The sequence below is a fragment of the Arvicanthis niloticus genome, chromosome 3, assembly GCF_011762505.2.
Source record: "Arvicanthis niloticus isolate mArvNil1 chromosome 3, mArvNil1.pat.X, whole genome shotgun sequence".
NCBI lineage: Eukaryota > Metazoa > Chordata > Mammalia > Rodentia > Muridae > Arvicanthis > Arvicanthis niloticus.
Genome location: NC_047660.1, coordinates 1286633 through 1304977, shown reverse-complemented (window position 1 = coordinate 1304977; position 18345 = coordinate 1286633). Strand labels below are relative to the sequence as shown.

Genomic DNA, 18345 nt, shown 5'->3' with positions numbered 1-18345 from the left:
ACCTACTTAAAGTGTTATCTATCTTCCCCCAAAGAAGATTAAAAAGCAGTTTGTCATAACCACAGATTTCTAATGTCTACTACAATATCCATCAGAAAGAAACTTTCAAAAGATGGTTTCTGTCCTCATAGTAAGAAGTTAATCCTCTGTAAAGGCAAAGAAGAACCACAAAACATAACACGCTTTTTATTCAATATGTTCAACTACTGAAAACACAATTACACCTTTAGAGTATAACAAAGGTGGAAACTGCATGGCAACTGGCCACACATAGATTAAATAAACTTTTGTTTTGTTTTGTTTTGTTTTGTTTTTTTTTAAAGGACTAGGAAGCATGGAAGTTTGGAAATCCAAAATCAAAAAGAAGAAAAAGCAAAATCCTTGGGCACAATCACTCCAGTATCAATAGCGTCTTGGGCTATAGGAACAGGATCTTGATCGTGACCTGAAGAGACTAAGGAGAGGACGACCTTCTTTTGTACCGGCAATCATAATCTTCATAGCTGTCCTCTATTGTAGTAAGAATCTCGTCGTCTACTACCGCCACCTCCTCCTCCGCCACCTCCACCGCTGTTATGAGTTGGTCTGAAAGACCCCTGCAAGGGGACCCTCACCCAAGTCCGGACCTGCACACCCCAAGACACATGAGAGACCGTCTTGATGCAATTGCAGAGGAGGTTTAATGATGAGGGCCCTCCTGCCGGAACATATCTCACACAGGAGATAGAGGTTCCGACCCAGAACCCAGGAAACTTGGGATATTTATGGGTAGGGGTTGGGGAGAGCGGGAAAATTTGGCGCGCTTACATATGATTGGATATTTCAAACATCAGCAACTTGCAGAAGCAGCTATGTGTGAGCTGGCAGGATGACTAGTTACTTTTGACCATGAAACCTTGGACTTCTCAGAAAGGGGGAAAGAAAAGTAAACACCAGATGGCCCACTATTCACTTGGGCTTGTTTGGACTTGTCTGGGCACGTCCTTGCATGCCTTTTCATTTGGGTCACCCTGTCCCTGCAGGGGCTTAATATTTTTATTATGACTATATTTAACAAATTGTTGGTGGTCTTTGCTGACCATGAATTTTTGTTATTGTTACAATGCTGCTTTCAAATTTTGTTCTCACAGGTCTGCCCATGTAAATGCCTGGTGTAGGTATGTGCGCTCTCTTGGTGATAGAATAATCCACAAGGATTCTTCTACCATCCAGCTCCATCCCATTTGCTCTTTCATAGCCTCCTTGGAGTTATCTATCTCAAAATACACTAAAGCAAATCCACGTGACCTCCCAGATCGCTGATCATAAACCACATTAAAACCACTCAGATGTCCATATCGACAAAACACTTCGAGAAGATCTCTCTCTGTTGTATACAAACTGAGGCCAAATATTCCCAGGCAAGTGTTAGGATCTGGGTTTGCCTTGCTGCCAGCATGCCTTCCTCAATTAGACACTGGAGAGTGACTCCAGCTCCTCCACTGCCTGTACTCTAATGTATAAGACCTACTCTGAGATCATCTCCTATGAAAGTGTGTGACCTGGATTGAGTGTAGTGTCTATGAGAATGCCTCCTTGACCTTGACCTGGATTTTGATCTTTATTGAGAATGGGATTCAGAATGTTTGGAAACCTGTGATGAACTACGAGATCTTGACCTGCTCTCTGATTTTACAGGAGCAGGAGTTCCCGTTGGAGATTTTGACTGAGAGCGAGACTCTGCCCTTGAAGTTGTTTACCTCTACATCACTTGTGTGGGCCAGGAGCTCCCGAGAACTAAATAAGAGATATGTCTCAGCTGGAGAGCTGATGGCCTAGTCACTACACTGTTTGGACTGTGAAGAAGGTGGACAGCTACAATGGCTGGTCGTTCCACTCCCACCAGCTCGAAGATTCCACAACTTCTCTTTCTTAAGCCTATGATTGTAGTTGGAGTCAATGCAACTATGCATGGAATCCTGAGACTTTCAAAGTAGCCTCCCTCATTTTGATGCCTTTCATATTGTCCTAGATAGAGTTAATATTGCTGTGATGAAACAGCATGACCAAAAACAAGTTGTGGAGGAAAGGGTTTATTTGGCTTACACTTCTACATAATAATAGTTCATCATTGAAGAAGTCAGGACAGGACCTACTCAAGCAGGGCTGGAACCTGGAGGCAGGAGCTGATGCAGAGGCTATGGGAGGTGCTGGTTACTGGCTTGCTCAGCACAGCTTGCTCAATCTGCTTTCTTATCGAACCTAGGACCATGATCTTAGGTGTGACAAGATCAATGGGGTAGGTCCACTCCCATCAATCACAAAGTAAGAAAATGACCTACAACCTGATTTTATTGAAGCATTTCTCAACGGAGGTTCCCTCTTTACCAGCTCGTACTAAGTTTGTGGGGAGCCGACAGAAGACGGCTATCATCCTTGTAGCCATCTTGAGCCATCTACCCTGAAAAGAGACATGATTACATCAGCCTACAACAGCTGAGCACACTCTGATAACATCTTGCTATAGATACCCAGGATTTTCCCTTGGATGTGTGAGACTTAAAGGTGTGTGACTTAAGGGTGTGACTTAGAGATCAGATTTAGAGATAAGACCTAAGGGCATGATTAAAGGCATGACTTAGAGGCATGGCTTAGAAGTGAGACATATAAAAGGCGAGAGGCTGACAGGAGAGTTCAGAACAATTTGGAGTAATAGAGAATCAGACACTTCGGAGTACAACTTACAGTTCAACTTGGGAGTAGGAATCGGACACTTCAGAGAGTACAACTTGGAGTACAACTTGGAGTTAGTTATTAGGTATTAGGCACTTAGCACTTGGAAGAAGAAACTTGGAACTTGGAGGCACTAGGGATTAGGAACTAGGGACTAGGAACTCAAGACTTGGGTCTTGGAGAGAAGAAGAGAGACTGAAGAATAAACAGGATTGAATCACACTCTGTCTGGTCTCCATTCCTCGAGTCTGTCCTCACTCTCTCTCTCTTGCTGAACCCGGAGCCGCGGACTGGAGCAGCTTGGGACAGTGTGGAGCAGCTTGGGATAGTGTGGGCTCTAACAGTTTAGCCCCCAAGGTTTTTGGCAGTGTGGGTTCCAACATTGACAGAGTGGTCCAAGACATTTTGTCCCCCAAACGTGGGCTAGAGTGGCTCTCAATATTTTTGACACCCAACGTGGGGCAGCTCGGGCCACAACACAAGTTGACATAAAAGTAACCAGCACTCCTATCTTTAGACATTGTAATATATGCCTTTATTTATCTTAATCAAGATTTATAAAGAGAATAGAAGTAATAAAATTAATTGTGTGTTCAAAAGTAGCTGTAGAACTAAGCTTTTCTTTTTTTCGTAGAGGAAGAGAAATGATTTGTATTCATTCAGCAGCAGTCCACGACACAGTTATTATGTGAAGAACTTGTATTGAGGGATAAGAAGCAATAGCTTACAAATGTTGTTCTTGTTTATAGAGTTTATAAATATGTGTGCATGTGTGTGATAAGGGTAAGCTGACTCCACAACAGGCTTCAAACTGGCAACTCACAAGATGAGGCCTAAATCTCTGTTTCTAAAAACTGGGCAAGTCCAGGCCCCACAAGGTGCCCCACCACCTGGCCTGAGGCAAGGACAATAGGTCAGCAGCAGTTTCCAGACTGCCTCAGCTACCTCCCCAGCAACAGTTTCCAGACCCCATGCTTCACTAATGGAATGTCCCTAGAGATAGAGTAAGATAAAGGTCACCTACCCTGGAATCCTCTAATGTGCTTTAAATCAGGCCTGCAAGCTCACTTGGTTGTCTCTCTATCTTGGTAATGGGAGACCCTAGCATGCTGGACTTCTACAGAATAAAACTCTCTTTGCATTTAGATGTTATTTAAGTGTGGGGTGTCATTCTTTGGCGAATCATGAACTCGTGTGTGTGTGTGTGTGTGTGTGTGTGTGAGAGAGAGAGAGAGAGAAAAAGAGAGAGAGCGAGAGCATGCTCAACCAGAGTAACATTAAAATCAAGCTAAATGGTATATATTTTAGTTTCATTTTTCCTGCTATTAAAAAATCCTGACAGAAAGCAATTTAGGGAGTTAATTTTTTTATAACCTGAAATTTTAGGATTAAAAAAAATAAACTCATCTGGACAGTGGTGGGTGGCACATGCCTTTAATCCCAGCACTTGGAGGGCAGGGCAGACAGAACTCTATGAGTTCAAGGCCAGCCTAGTCTAAAGTGAGTTTCAGAACAGCTGTACATTTAAAACTTTTAGGCTCATAGTCCTTGTGTAAGACTCTGGTGAGCCTTAGCTTTCTGGGGACCCTCTGAGTGAACAACATGGAGCCGGGGATCAATGCAAAAGCAAGAGGAAATTTATTGTTTCAGCATGCTGGAGCCATCCTGCATTCAAAAGGAGAGGTGACCCCCACACAGCTTGTTCACTGAGACTTTTATACAGTTTTCAGGGCAGCAGCCATTAGGCACAATGCGATTGGCAGAACAGTATGACTTTTTAAACTGATTGGTCTTTAGGGAATGAAGTGGTAAGGACTTTTCTTTCTGTGAGTGGCCAACAGTGACTATTCCATAATCCAAGTGGAGTCCTTTGTTTTTATATCCATATCTTCTTGGAGACCTGCAGGGAGGGAAAGTCATTGCTACAGTTTGGGAGTCTCTATCTGTCATGGTAAGTTTAAGCTTCTTAACTGGCATCTGCAGCAAGTCTCTCAAGTACCTAAGGACTATCTAAATAAAGTCTATCAGAATAGACAAACTTTGCCTGTTTTTAGTTGACCTCCTTAGGCTTAACCTTTTAGCATCAATGCATGCAGGTGTGATTTTGAAACTCCATTAAATAAATATAGTGGCTAGAAAACCTGAAAGTAAATTCTGAGTTCAGGCAGCTGGTGGCAGGAGAAAGAAATAGCATTTTTTTCCCCCTCAGGCATTCAAGACCAATCAGAAGCAAGTATGCAGTGGTCATTTCACATTTATACATTTGAAACAGATGGACAAAACTTAGATAAAATTGGAGTTTCGGTGAAACTGACTTTCCTATAACATGGCTGCTAGTTATGTGCTCGCCCCTAATCAAGATGGTGGTGAAACCATGGCTCCACCCTCTTTATCCTATGGTCAAGATGGTAAGAGTCAAGTGCTGTTTACCCGCTGCATATTTTCCCCCTGTGCCAGCCAGGGTATAGGTAAGCAGGTTCCTCTGGTGACACCTGGAGCCACATGAGGAGATACTCAGCTGCTGAAGTTGTGTTGCAGGAGAAGGAGGGGGAGAGTTGAGAGCACAGTTCTCAAATAATGGGAATTCAGATCAACTTGTATAAATCTTTTGATTTTAGACTCAGTGGAACCCGGTCTCCCAGGGTTTGCTAGGAACCAAAGGCTCAAAGGTACAGTGTCCTGCACATAAGCTTTGGGTCTTACAATGTGGATGGAGAGGTAGTCTCAGGTCAAACATCCTTCAACCCAAGGCTCCCAGTGGGAACAGAGACCTGGTCTTTGCTCTGGAACAGATGGGCTTGCCCTAGCCTATAGGCTCCTGGCAGGAACCCCTTGGGAGGTCTGTAGACCAGGAAGGAGCACCCAGTGCTCCAAGGAACTGCTAGGAGGTGGTTACTCACAGAGTCCAAAGTGGATTGAATCAGGGGAAGAGAAAAATGGGGGAAAGGCATAGTCTCCATTCCCATGTGGCTAGAGGCTCAACTCCATTTGAGTCATAGAACCAGATGATAAGTTATTTCTCCTGAGGAGCTAGGCCAGAGAGTTAGCCATGGGGAGGGAGACAGAGAGAAGGGAGAAGAGAAGACAGAAAGGGGAGTGGAGATGGGGGGCAGAATGTGTGGATTATATAGAAAAGAGCCTCTGGGGGAGGGGAAGTCAGGGTAGAGGGCATAGTATACCAGGTAGGGACTGAAGAATGCTGGGAGACCACTGAGGCCAGGCCCATTTTTGTATGTTAAATATGCACCTCATCACCTGTTTGTCCCAGGTCTCAATCCCAACATCCTCTATGGGTATGTACACTCACATGTACATATACACACACTCATTCTTATACATGTAATTATAAATCACAAAATACAAAAATGGGCAATGTGACTATTTCACCTTTATTTCCTATTTGTGGATCACTCTGTTTCTTCACAAGCAGTCTGTTGTGAGTCAGATTTATTGCATGGAATCTGCAGATTCCTGGGGAGGGGAGGAGGTGGTATTTCTGTCTTAACAGTATGAGGCCTTCTGACCTTCTAAGGAACACACATGGGATGCCTTTAATATAGTTGAGCTTCTTGTATGTTTAAATTTTACTGAACAAGTCTTTCATTTCATTGGTTAAATATATATATTGATCTTGAATTCTTTAGATGTTATTAAAAACTTAATTGTTGTCTTATATTTTATTGTTGATATACAGAGACAATATTAGCCTTATGTGTTTTGCGTATGTGTATAGATTTCTTTGCATTTTTCTGAATAATGTCATCTATAGATACAGATACTTTTGCTTCTTTATTTCTAGTTTCAGAGGGATTCACTTATTTTTCTGACCCAAATACTCTGGCTGCAATATTCATCCAACACCGAATAGATGTAACAGAAGTAGGCACCTTGCTCTTGTTTTCATTTTAAGCGGAAAATTTTCAGTTTTCAGGTTTTTCAGAGATTCCCTCTAATATGCTAAGGAACCCCCCCCCCCAATTTTGCTGATATAGTCTGTTTACCTTGTCTTAAGAAGTGAGGAGCTTTGCTGATGACTTTCATCTTCCATAGTATTTTATGTAGAATTTTCTGGCTTTCCTGTATTCAAAAGAAACACACACTTTCTTACATATAGTGTGTATTGAGATCCATCAGGGGAAAAATGCATGATCTTAATAGGAATAAAGTAGAGTACAGTTACTTTTTCCTCCCACCCCATGTGTCCATGTGTCTGTGTGTACATATGTGTGTGCACGCCTGTGTGTGTGTTCCTGTGTGTGATTAGCAGTTAGACCCATCTTCTTACTGTGGCTCTATTGGTTGTTGTTATTTTATTTCCTTTCTTTCTTGGAGCGGATTAAATTTTTGACCCATTTGCCTTTTGAAAAGTCTCCCTCATAAATCTGTCCACATACCTTCACCTTCCACCCACCATATTTACCTCTTCATAATGTCCAACACACAATGACAATAGCTGCGTTAAAACCATTTGCTGGGTCTTTCATGTCTAACCACAAGTTCAATAGCACAATGTTTCACTATTATCTGAAAAAGGAGATGTTATCATAGCCTAGTAGAAAATGTTCTTTCTAACAGCATTACTGCCAACTCTCCAGAAAGTGTGTGTTGATCGTATAATTAGTGGAGATGCTAGTTAGACCAGTGCCATCTGGAGCTCCCTGAAGTTGATAAAAGACTCCACATTCTCTGCATTACTTCAGTGATTATTCTATGTATTCATCTGCTTGAATGACTCAATAAAAAATACTAAAAGTTTACTGAACACAGAGAAGTAGCCAACCTACAAGGCTAGGAGAAAATATTTACAAGGTACATGTTAAATAAAAGATGTATAAACATCTGAAATGTAAATAAAATATCCAATTAAAAAAGATGTATATCTGGAATATATAAATCAAAATGAAAGTTTGTTACAGCTAAAAGATAAACCTACATCCCAGCAAGCAAACAAAGTAGAGAGAAAACCTGAACAGGGTTTTCAGTAACGGAGATATAGGAATGACTAGTAAGTACATAAAAAGCTGTTCAGCATAGCTAACAGACACACCCACATTAAAACCACATACCTGCACTCCACAAAATTTCCTTGAAAATGCTGCAATGATGTGGAACAATTGGAATGTTCCCGCAGAGTTGGCAGAAGTATAATGTGGAAGAAATATGCTTTTTCTAAGTTTGGTACCTTCTCAAAAGTGTAAACATATACTAACGTAGGACTTAGCTGCTCTCCTCTACTCAGGAGAGATGGAAGACATGCCCACCAAGCAACTTTTACATTAATGCTCAATAGGACTTTATTTCTAACAGTGCCAGGCTAACAAGCTGCATGTTCATTGACAGAAAAATTACTAAGCAGATTGTAGTACATCCATCTAAGGTATATCTACTTAGGAAAACCAAAAGAAAAACTACATATAACCACCCTAAAACCATTATGCAAAAAAACATTCTATGTGGTACAATTTTCTTCCAATTTTAGAAAACCAAAACCACAGGCAGCAGCTCGTCAGGTTGTCTAATGATTCCTTGGGGAGGAGAGAGAAAAACTATTTGAAAAGGGCCTATGGAAACTTACTATGGTGGCTGAATGTACTGGTAATATTCAGCATCCCACTTTCATTGATTCTTAGATGTATGTTCATCAAGCTATACATTTAAATAGGTACCATTCATGTTATTTAAACTATGTGTTTGGAAATTAGTTAAATCAATAAAAATACATTAAAATTAGCGAAGAACAAATAAGGTAGCCTGTGGAATAGCCATGAGTAAAATATGAAGAGATTTAAACTAGCAAGTGGTGCTTGAAAGAAATGAACTACAGCTAAGAATTATTTTCATCACTGTTGTCAGGACTTGTTCAAGGCAGATAGAACTATCTGCAAAATAAAACAGTGAACTATTCTTAGTTATAGTTTGTATTTCAGTATTTATAGCTTCATTTGTTTTCTTTCTATAGTCTCTTAACCATGCTTACTCATCTCTTCACTTGAAGTACTGTTTCAGAATCTTCTATAGGCCTGGCTTGGTGACACGGATTATTTTTTTAAGGCTATACCTTGGAAACTTTTCTTTCTTCTCCTTTGGCAGATAGTTTTGGTGGGTATATTAGTCAAGTTGGGTTGTCCATTATGGATTTTTATCAAGTTGGGTTGTCCATTATGGATTTTTATCAAGTTGGGTTGTCCATTATGGATTTTTAGGATGTGGAATGCATTTCTCTAGGCTCTTCTGGCTTTCAAAGTTTCTACTTTTCCTTTATATATGATTTGTGTTTTTTCTCTTGAAGCTTTTAATATTCTTTATTTTATATATTTACTATTTTTAACAGTGATATGCTGTGGGAGGCTTTTTTTGTCCTGTCCATTTGGTATTCCATGTGCTTCCTGTATCTTCATGAGTAGATATTTCCTTAGTTTGGGGAAAGTTTCATTTTTCTTCCTCTTCTATGGTCTCATTGAATATCTGATTCAAGCCAGACTTGGAATTCTTCTCTTCACATATGCCTGTAATTTGAAGATTTTTTTCATGCTATTACACAATTCCTATAGGTTCCTTTCATATGCTTTAAAGTTTTTAAATATTCATTGCTTGTTTTGTCTATTTCCTCTATTTTTATCTTCAAGTACTGATATTATTTCTATTTCCCCCAGAGTCTTCTAATTTTTAATTTAATCTTCATTTTCACTTGAGTCTCTTCAATATTTCTCTTTTTGCTAAATTCAATTTTCGAATCCTAAATTGTTTTCATAATTTCATTCAGTCATATTTGTGTTTTTCAGAGTTCTTTGGTGAAGTTTATCTTTTTTTATTTTATTTTTAAAGCTCTGTGTTCTAGAGTTTATCTAGGAAAGTCTAGTGGTTTCAAGGTCCATAGGAATAAGCAAGAACATAGGATCAGTTAAATGCATTATTGCCTTTTAATATGTTCCAGTATTTTTACATTGTAGAAATAATAGATTATAAGTGAATTAGTAAATTGAAAGCTGCAATTTTAGATTTGACACACATTTGATAATTTAAAAGGAAAAGTCTTTAAATCTAATGTGACTAAAATCAAATAATTATTCAAAAGAAAACAAAGGGGGCTCTTAATTTTTTTATTGCTTGGAATAGATGTATACAGTGTCTTGATTCTTCACTGTCCCTCGACCACTTGTCTTTCCAATATCCTGTACTTCTTTTTTTAACCCAGTGAATTTACTTAGCCATTCCTCTATGTGCTTGTGTGTAGGGTCATCTTCTGGAGCATAGGTACCAACTAGGGCTTTCACATTGAACTCTATCCTAAAATGGGTAGGAAAAAGGCTCAAAAGCTAGGAGTAAATTATAAAAGGATCTTACTTACCTAGTTCAACTCTGGGTTCTTGTGGTCCAGAATTCATTTAATAGTGAAGACACTTATAAACAAAGCTAAGATATATAGTGATCTTCAGAATAAGAGCCAGAGTCAAGTAGAGGAGAGGGGGCTGACAAGCAGACTGGTGCAAAATATAGAGGCATAAGATTGTTAGAAGTTGTTGCAACTGGTTTGGTATTCTATGCTTATAATCCCAGCTATTCTAGTCTGGAGGATGAAGCAGAAGAACTAGAAGTTCAACATCTGCCTGAGCTGCAGAGTGAGTTTTGTAATTGGTCTCAAAATAAAAAGTAAAATGAGAAGGGAGATTGTCTTCCTTAGGGTTTTTGTTGTTGCAATGAAACATCATGACCAAAGCACCTTGAGGAGGAAAGGTTTATTTCACTCTCAGTTCCACATAACAGTTTTTCATCAAAAGCAGTGAGGGCAGGAACTCACTCATGTCAGAATCCTGGATGCAAGAACTAATTCAGAGGCCATGGAGAGTCTCTTCTTACTGGCTTACTTCTTGTGACTTGCTTATCCTGCTTTCTTATAGAACCCAGGACCACCGGCCCAGAGATGGCACCACTCACGCTAGCCTAGATTCTCCTTCATAGCTCATTAATTAAGAAAATGTCCCACAGGCATAGATAGATCTTATGGAAAAATTTTCTCATGTATAATGCTCAGTTTCTAGTACAACCACCACTAAATGATGCTGCTTTTGTGTGGTCTGGACTGGACCTGCAGATTGTTCTTGGGTAAACCTGATATTTGAGATGCCCCTTAAATTTTTGTTAATTGGAATGGGCTTCCTGGCATTTTTCTTTCTGTAGAGACTGAGCTCTATAAAGCCCTGAATACAGCAGTGCTCGTCTGAATTGGACAAAGAAGTTACACCTTCTGTTACATTGGATCTGTCTATGGCTTTTCAGCAAATGCAAAGAAAAATCAAATATTTTTCATTAGAGGTATGATAACAAGGTAAGAACAAAACATTGGTTATTTTTCCCCTCAGGCCTGTAGGCTACAACCTGTTGTTAGTAAAGTAAATGCAGCTATGAAAAGAGAACTTCTCTTGCCTGTAGCACCGACTTTCAGCTCTTATTTTAATTGGAGTTGTGCATTTGAATATTCATAAGCATACATTGCAAGCTCACAAACCAAGATTGTTTTCTGTGTAGGATACCCACCAGGAACAAGGTCACCATTTATTTGAAAAAAACAATATGGCATATGGGATGGAATGAGGTTATGGTAACACAACTTTCCTGACCCTAAATAGGCTGTGGGCTGTGTTCTGACACATGGCCTGGCAAGACAAAATATTTTAAATCAGCAGAGTCCCAGAAAATCCAGCACATATGGCTGCCTTAGCTTTGGAACTAAAATAAATTTTTTCAGTGAATTAATACTATCCCAGCATATTTGTAGATTCCTTGACTTATGAATTCAGTCACTTTCTGGCAAAGTACAGAAGACCTTCAGTGTATGTTTGCAGACTTCTCTATGGATTCTATTCTTTCTCTCTCTCTCTCTCTCTCTCTCTCTCTCTCTCTCTCTCTCTCTGTCTTTCTCTCTCTCTCTCTCTCTCTCTCTCTCTCTCTCTCTCTCTCTCTCTCTCTCTGTCTTTCTCTCTCACCATCTCTCACTCTGCGTGCGCACACACAGAGTAATCTTTAACCTTTACAGTGTTAGTTTGTGTAAGAAGTTCTCCATGCTTTTCATATGTGAGTTCTTCTCAGTCACTGGAGACTGAGGTCTTAGGGTGGAGTGCTAATATTGCTTACTAACCTTGTTTTGTCCCATGTTTTCTCTGTAGCTAATGCTATTTTTGTGTCTCTGCAAACCTCTAGTGTGGTATACTTAGGTACTGTCAATGGGTATTGATTTGGTACTGTTTAGTGTGGAGATCGAAGGCTGTTTAAGGCAAGGGTTTTTCTTCTTCCCCCTCTCTTTCTCTCTTTCTTTTGTACTTTTGTTCATTTTTTCATTCTTTGAGGAAGGGTCTCATTTACTCCAGATGACTAACTCACTATGGAACTCACTATGGAATTCACTATGTAGCCAAAGATGACCTTCAATGTCTGACCTCACTGCCTCCACCTTCCAAGCACTGGTATGTAGCTGGGCACCAGAACTAGCCAACCAAGGTTGTTTCTTAAACCTTTCACCTCTGCTTCTTGTCAAAGTGTTTAGTATTTTTTGCAGTCATAAATTTCGTAAATGATAAAGTAACCATTGGCTGAGTGAATAAAATTGTAGAATTCTATTATCTGTTTTAATAATGTTGTCTTGAAGAAAATAAGACTTAAGAATATGCTTTGAAATGATAGCAAACAATGAGATAGATCATGGAGGAGAGTTTGTAAAGGAAAGGAAGAAACATTATATAGGCTAAGAGTATTAAAAGGGAAAGGTACATGAAAAGAGACATTGAAGATCAACATGTACTGCAGTGAGGACTGAGTTTGTGGTAGGAAGAAGGGAGTTTCCAGCATTAAATGTGGAGGGATTGACACTACTGAATTCACTGAACTGAAAAGCATAAATGTACACTCATTACAATGGCAAAAGGAAAAGATCAGAAAAAATGCCAAGTGTTGGTGAACATACAAGCAGCCAGAACTCTTATCCAGTGCTAGAGTGAGTGGATCTTGTTAGTATCTTTGATATTGAAGTTGTCCCCAAATTCCACCTCTGGAACATATCCAGAAGAAATACACCACTCACACACAGTGGGATATTTGTAGTACTACTATTGAAAAGTACAACTGGGTTGGAAGTTGCCCAAATGTTTATCAACAGAAAATAGATAAATCATACTATATACAGGTAATGCTAGACAACAGGAACAAGATGAATAAACCATACATATTGGCATTATGAATCAACATGTCCAATATCTGATAAAAGAAAATAAACATAAAAAGGTACATTCTGTACATTTCTATTTTAGAGTATTTCTAAATGACAACATCAAGTCGTGGATTCAGAAGCTGGTGTGATAGTTACTGAATGGTGGGATGGGGTACTCCAGGGAGTGAGAGAACAATGGAGTCTAGAAATTTGCTAATATTCTGTTCTTAGTCAGGGTGTATGTAGGTATGTAGTCATGTGCAGTTTGTATGTATCCCTTGAACTTTTTCACTTATGACATATTTCACTGCTGCATATTGTTTTTAAAGAAATCAATCAAACTTCAGTAAGAATATAGTAAAATAATATTCTAATGATCCTGCCTAGAATTTTTTTTAAAATAGTGTTTGATGGATGATTTCTACAGAAAGGAAAATCATTACTGCAGTGGGGAGGGTATATGAAGATTTATGTCTAACCTGGAGGAAGCATTAAAAGGAGCCATTTGGGAATAGTTGGGTGGGGAGAAGAGATGTCGTGTTTCACATTTTTTTTCCTTTGGGCCTTTGGTTTAAGACAAGGAATAATGTGAGGATATCAAGGTGTCAGGAGGGAATAGTTTGTTTATGGGGAAGAGGAATGAAAAAATAAAGTTCAAGAGAAGGTGTGAGGATGGCATCAGGTACAGAGGCCTTTTGAAGGGGATTAGGTTCAACTACCTGAAAGTGTAGGAGTAGAGAGGACATTGAGGCTCTTGATGGTGTCTTTATCTATCATGAGAGGTGGGTATAATGAAATTAGTGAGAAAAGCAATATAGTTTCCAAGGAACATTACTTTGAAGACTAGAGAAAAATACTTTTGCCCAACACAATGGAGAATACCATTAATATGTTGCTGTGGTTTTATTATACAGGGTACTGGTGTTTACAGTAAAGTGAAGCACAGATAATCAGAAAGGTTATCTAGGTAAGAATGGGGTTGGGTAAAGCTGTAAGAAGAATGTGGTTTCAAGGTGTGGTGAGGACTTACATATAATAATTTAGAGGATGCTGAGTAGTTTGGCAAGAGTTAAATAAAATATCCAAGTAAATTTGGAGACTGGAGAGGGTTCAAAGAAGTAAAGGCTTGGGGTCAGTAAGGATCGAATTTGGTATATGCAGGGAGTTGGGGAGACAACAGACTGTGGTAGTTTGAATATGCTTAACCATGGGAAGCAGCACTATTAGGAATTGTGGCCTTGTTAGAATGGGTGTGGCCTTGTTGGAGGAAGTGTGTCACTGTGTTCACAGGCTAAAGTTTTCCCTGATATGGGTGTGGAAGAGAGCCCCTACTCAGCTGCCTGTAGATAAGTCACCTCCTGGCTGCCTTTGGATCAAGATGTAGACCTCTCAACTACTTCATCCAGCATGTCTTCCTGTATGCTGCTATGCTCCCCACTATGAAGATAATGGACTGAACTTCTGATCTTCTTTTGCTCCTGGTGCTGTACATCTCAGGTCCCTACTAAATTTCAACTTAGTCCTCCCACCTCAGAGAGATCTTTTCACCACTATCATTATTTCTCTATCTAAATCTTCTCAAGAAACAAAACCTTGGGGGTAAATGCAGTTTCAATAAAGAGTTGAGAACCTCATGCTGTATAACAGTGGTTCTTATGGTTAGGTACAGGTGGAACCATAGCCAGATGTCCTCATTGTCATAGGAGAGTCGTAAAATGCTTAATGATTCTAGTGAATGAGAAACTTAGGTAGATGCCCCCCTTCACACACACACACACACACATCTTTTCTTTGTATTTATATTTTGTAGTGATGGGAATTGAATTCTGGATCCCCTGATCTGGAAAATTTTTTAAATCCAGACACTTGATTATCATCATCATCATCATCATCATCATCATCATCATCATCATCATCATCACCATCATTAAATTTTCTGTCAGACATTCTCCTTCTATTCTTTTAAAAATAAATATCAAAACTTATTAATGTTACAGATGGGATCACTGAATCAGGACTTTGAGCATGAGTGTAGTTAGCCCTCAGCAGCCTTTTATGCTGAACTAGATTTTTACCTACCCACAACCTTTCTGCCACTACTATTACTGTCATCTGTGGCTCAACCCCAAATCCTCACATTATGTACTTTCAGCATCATTATCCCAAATTGAGGAATTTCAGATAGAATCATCTGTGAAAAATATCAGAGGTAAAAGTAAGCTATTACAGGGTGTTGATGTCACCCCAAGGCCTTGTTTGCTATTTTTCTGCTCATTTTACTGCATTTAACCCAGTATAGAAGGGACTGAACTATAATCAACTGTAATTTATTGGGGCTAATGGAGGGACAAAGAGATCCTAGCAGTATATGGCAGTGAACACAGGGTAAGGATGAGGACACATGCATGCATATTTTCTAGATAGCACAGATATAAAAAAAAATCCATTCTAATAATTTGCAACTAGATTGGAATGTTCTGTGACCTGAGGCAACACAAGTAATAGAGCAAGGGGTGGTAAACATTTTAGTCACTAGCAGATGCAAAAAGAGCTGTGTTAAGAAACACAGCAAGCAGAAAATTGAGAGTTGGTATATAGCTGACTGCTGAAAGGATATGGATCTATTGGAACCACATTTATATGCCACATCATTGTTTTTATTATGCAACTCCCCACCCCCTGCCCTGTGAATTACCCAAAGGCAACCCTGACTTTTGACTGAACTCTGGGGAAAACTCAAATTCCATACTGCTTGCTATTTTTACCCCTACAGATATGGACAAGGAAACAGCAGATGTTAGTCCCATGAAAGGCTCAGAAGATGGTGCTTGCTGTTAAAATTCCCTGAGGTGCTGTTAGGAGGCAAACATGGTCTGTTGATGGGATGTGGTATCCTTTGCATCTTGACATCTTATTTCTGTAGGAAGGGATGGACTATTATGCAAGAGCCTTTTAGTGGGTTAGAATAAATCAAGAGCTACATTAGACCCAAACTTGCCATCACTTTTTCTACCAGATTTTCTTGAGTTATATATGAGTGTATACACACATACACACACCAGAAAAGGGTTTTAAAGAATACCTAATTTTTACAGTTAAATGGTGAGCTGTGTAAAATTGTGTGAGTCCAAGAGCATGACAAATCTAAATACTCCTCCCAATCCTTTTCCTTTCTCAACTGTCATTTTCATCTTGTCCTTAACTGTTGCATGTAGGATCATGCTGATTCAGGACGCCCACCCACTTTTCCTTTGATGGCTTATCTTCTATAGCGTCAGTTTTTGATTTGTTTGGTTGAGTGGTTATTGTAGGCAGTTAGCTTGTTTACTGACTCATGAATGCTTCCAGATGAGGTGCCGTGGAAGCACAGTGCTCTATAAAAGGGTAGGAACAGTTAGTGGGAGTTGTTGTCACTGTTGTCCTTGTTGTCTGACTTTCATGTTTCAGAGCTGGGGCTCTTAGGAACTTTGCTGTATACAGTTTGCACATTTTACTTAGATTGATCTAGGTATTTGGGGTAGAGGATGTCATTTCAGGAAATCTTCACAGTGTGTATAAGGCTTAATACATGTGGCAGAAACCAGGTAATTAATTCTAAAATTATCACTGTTTACTATCCTCTTCCCTCTGAATCCAGAAAAGGATCATACTTTCCACCCCCCATCCCTCCATGTATTCCTATAGCTACATGACTGAAAACCAGCTGAAGGAAGTACTAGAAGTCACATTTACCTGTTAGGCCTGCCTTCTATGTATGACATTCCATAGCCTTTACCCTCAGGCCTGACAATTTGGGGGTAAAATGTCAACTTGGGACACCAGACACTGAAGATGATGGAGCCACATACCATCTTTGTCCCTGAGTTGCTGCTTGGAGTAACTTAGCCCTCTGACTAGAAATAACCTTTAGATAAACAACATTAACATTCTCTCTGAAGCTTCTGAGTGTTACAATATTAGCTTTTATATCCTTATTAAGTTTTCCTTAATGAAAACACTGCATCAGTGTGTGCCCGAATTCAATGCATGTTGCAATTATTTTGATTCACTGTAGTGAGTTTATATCTTGTTAAAACTAATGAAGGCCCATAAATTTGCAAAGGTTCTAAAATTCAGTAAATGTCAGTCATCAGAAGACTTCCATGTACAAAGCACTTTCCCAAGCATTGAGTAGAAATGATGGCCTTAGATGAAAACTGATGGAGTCTCAAAAGGGGAAAAATAAGCCTGCAAGATCAGGATGCTGATGGGGTATCCTTAAACAAGGGCATTGAGTAAAGCATATACACCATAAGTGAGATTAGAAATCAAAAAGGATTGCCACACTAGGGCTTAGCTGTTTTGAGACTGGTAGAGGATGCATCTGAGCCAGGAGTTTCAAACACAGGAGGAGTCAGAACATAAGCTCATGGAGGCGAGCTGGGTTTCTTTTTCTTTTGGAGGGCTGTCCTACTTTGGAGAAAGGCAGACAAGGACAAAATCACAAAGACAAGAAGAGTGTCAGTGTTCTTCACCTATGGTCTCACTCAGAGGGTCTTTATACCGAGATATCATTATGTTCCTGAGATAGATCTTGATTCTCTCAGGCTGCTTGGATGGAAATGATCACTCAGATGAGAAAAGGCAAGGTGGGGTTTTCTTGTTGAAGAATAAGAACCAGCAACCATTGCCTGCATTTAACAGAGACTCCCGGTATGGAGGAGGAAGAGAATATCTGAAGTTGGGTTCTCATGCTTGTGTAGCAAGATTCTTAGTCCGTAAGCCATCTCTCTAGCCCTCTTATGAGTGAAAAATCCCACTCAGTTTCACATTTAAAAAGCTTCTTTCCCACGTTTGTAGCTGAGAAAGAGTGTGAGAAAATTCTTTCCTTTCTCAGGGTGTGGGAGCATCCCTATCTTCTCAGATATTTCTACTGGACTTTTTGTAGTGAATTTCTCTATATTACACTTATCTTTAAAACATTTGTTCTGCCAGGCTCAATTATTTTCTCCTTGTTTCTGTTTTTCTCAGTGGCTGTGGTATTTATGTCTCATGCAAGCATGTGGTATCAATATATCATTTTGGCTGGTGGCTGCCCTTGTATCTATCTGGCTTTTGGGTGGTGAGGCTGTATAGATTTTTCTATTGCGTTGCACTTGACAATTAAAAGAAAAAGATAAATGAATTAAAAGGCTCTGCAAACTAAAGAGAACTATGGGGTGTTAATGTATGCATGTTTTCCCTTAAGCACGTTGATTTATTTTACTTTAAAATCAGAAATGCCTCTGTCCCTAAGGCAAATATGCAGTACTTTAAAAATTCTTTCTCAGGTTCTCTTCTCAGCCAATTTAATGACAGACACTCTCCAGCTCATTTAGTATTCTGGCATTTAAAGGACCCTCAAAGATCAGCAACTTGGAAGCTCCCTATTCTTAAATTTGGAAAGTAGGCAG

General features: G+C 39.5%; 1 pseudogene; it reads right to left on the bottom strand.

Moving 5' to 3' along the window:
- Nucleotides 1-329: 329 nt before the first annotated feature.
- LOC117705130 (uncharacterized) lies at nt 330-16764 on the bottom strand (annotated as a pseudogene).
- Between the last annotated feature and the right edge of the window lie 1581 nt (nt 16765-18345).